This window comes from Lipotes vexillifer, unplaced genomic scaffold (genome assembly GCF_000442215.2).
Source record: "Lipotes vexillifer unplaced genomic scaffold, Lipotes_vexillifer_v1.1 scaffold1858, whole genome shotgun sequence".
Lineage (NCBI taxonomy): Eukaryota > Metazoa > Chordata > Mammalia > Artiodactyla > Lipotidae > Lipotes > Lipotes vexillifer.
In genome coordinates, this window is record NW_006776432.1 from 248,896 (window position 1) to 251,806 (window position 2,911).

The window sequence follows — 2,911 nt, forward strand, 5'->3', positions numbered from 1 at the left end:
CCTTTCTCTTTATAAAATCATAATGTTAATGGACCAAAAAATGTAATTCTAATTAAAAAATCAAGTTTATATTGTGCTCTACTTAATATATATATAAGTAAAAGAAAAAATAAAGCATACGTCCCTATTGCAACACCAGTAAACAAATATAAAAAAAACAATTTTTCTGTTTTGTAAACCTAACCTTGGTGATTTTTTTTTTTTTTTTAAGATTATGAGTGTTTTTTTTTTTTTTTTTTTTTTTTTTTTTTTTTGGCCAAGCCTCTCAGCTTGTGGGATCTTAATTTCCTGACCAGGGATCGAATGCAGTCCCCCAGCAGTGGAAGCACAGAGTCCTCACCACTGGACCACCAGGGAATTCCCTTGGTGATTATGATGATAATAAAAATAATCACTATTAGGTTACTTTTCCTGTGATTAACTTCTCTTTATGTACTTTCCCTCTATTAATATTTTAAAATATTTCATAGCTGAATTATTTGGAAATGGCTACATCATTCCACATGATTCCCAATACTATATCAAACATTTGACTCCAATTTCTTTAGAAAACTTGGGACCCCCCTCTCTTCCCTTCAACGATATTTGTGAGTGGACAAACATTGAGGGCTATGCTGTAGCATGCACAAGAGATGGGAAAAGATACTGTTTAAATTAATAGTACCATAAATTTTCTTTTTATGTTTCCCAACCTCATATTTATTGAAATGCATTAAATTACCTCAGACATCGAAGGATACAGCATTCAATTTATAATAATCTTTATGGTTAACTTAATTTCATTAACCTCATCTCTGAAAGGTGGCAAATTAAGGAGTGCAGAGTGCACTTTCATTTCTTTGGGGAATGCCGTGAGCTACTTAGATGATCGCTCTCTGGTTGTTGGGGGAGGCATCCAAAAATTAGTCAGTTAGATAATAAAAAAGAAAAGACAACAAAAAACTTTGGTCTGTCTCACACAATAGCTCTATGCCATGCTAGATGACATCGGATGATGATGTACTGCTTGCATCCCTGCAATTCTGATTATTTGAAGTTAAAAAATGACTAGTTGGCATTGCCACCATTTTAAAGGGCTAAATTTTCATTTTCCAACCAGATTTTACCTTAGCAAAGGTAATCTTTAAGGATTATTTAGGCATTTCAGTTTGAAGAGTTTATGTTCTTCCTATAAAAAAAAGTGGGTGTGTGCGTGTGCAAATTTGTGTATGTAATATGAGATTTTAGGTCCTAGTGTTGGATAATTAAAAGTTGTAGTTTCATGGCAGTAAATTTCCTGTGTTGTGAGTCACTTTTCGGGGTATATGTACTGTTTAAATCAGGGGTCCCCAACCCCCGGGCCGCGGACCGCTACTGGTCCACAGCCTGTTAGGAACCGGGCCGCACAGCAGGAGGTGAGTGGGGTGGAGGGGGGCATGCGAGCGAAGCTTCATCCATCGCTCCCCAGCCCTCGCATTACTGCCTGAACCATCCCTCACCCCCCCACCGCCCCCGTGCGTGGAAAAATTGTCTTCCACGAAACCGAGCCCTGGTACGAAAAAGGTTGGGGCCCGCTGGTTTAAATGATACCCAGAATTGATTTGGTGGATTCACTGCTTGCTTGTTTTACTACCCTAGAGAGAGCAATTAGATATATGTCAAGTTTGTTGCACCTGTAAAACTTTACTTGGATGTGATAGTAAAGAAAGTGAAATCATGTCTTGAACCTATGAAAACTCTGCTAGTGGGGTTCTATCAAGTCTCTTTAGTAAAGTTTGCACAATTTCAGCTCGCCAATCACATCACTGAGGCTCTTTTACTTACTTGAAGCTCTTTATGACTTCTGAAAACCAGATGTTTACAATTTTTTAAATGTCGTACTATATGGCCAGTCTCCATTTGTGCTCTTTATTTGTAGTATTAGTTTTGCATTTTGAGTGCGTAAGTCAGCCTTTGGTTCGTACACATAACAAGGTATATATTTTGAGGCAACATCAGGAAATATGTAACAACTCATTTAAAATGTTTGATCATTAGCGAGGTCACCTTGAGACTACTAATCAAAAGAATCGAGTCGAGTTTTAGGCTGATAAAATTTGCCATACTCTTAAACGTAGGGCTGTATTCCTAATTCCAATAGGATGGACAAAGCCATATTATAAAAGGTAGTTTTACGTGCATGGAATCTGGAGACAGACTGCTGACTTTGAATCTCGATGCTATTTAATAACTGTAACCTTGGGCAAATTACTTACCCTCTTTCTGCCCCTCTTTCTTTATTTTTAAAATGAGTAATGATAGTACTTTGTAGATTTGTTGGAAAGATTTATATCGCTTAAAAGGTGTGCAGCACGTAATGCGTAGTGTATGATACTTTACAGTTACTGTTATCATTACCTAGGGGAAAAGATACCAATGTCTGGAGATAGATATATATCTCCGGTACTGATATCAGTAATTTGAGAGGAGGGAACCACTAGCAGATCCGAACTTGGTGTAGGTATATCCAGTCTGTATGCTACAGCTAGTTTTTGTTTGACTTTTTTGTTTGTTTTTATTTGCCAAGGTTCCTTAATTCCTGTTGGAAAACCTTTTGGGGGTCACTTCCATTAGTGTTTGCAGAATAGTTTACTTATCTCAGGGGAAAGTGCCCATTAGCAGTACAGTACAGTGGTTGTCAGGAAAATCTATTAAATGGAGTCCAGAGAGTTCATCTCTGTCATTGTATAAATGTATGTTTCTCAGGGGCAGTGTTGAATTAGTAAATGGATATAAATCACAGAGTGCTAAAACTCGATGAGACCTTAAAAGCTGAGTAGTTTCAACCCCCTTATTTTATAGATGAGAAAACTGAGGCTCAGAAAACGGAGCAGTTTGTCCAAGGCCATAGTAGTTATTGTCTGAGATGAGGAAACTATCCAAACGTCTGCCT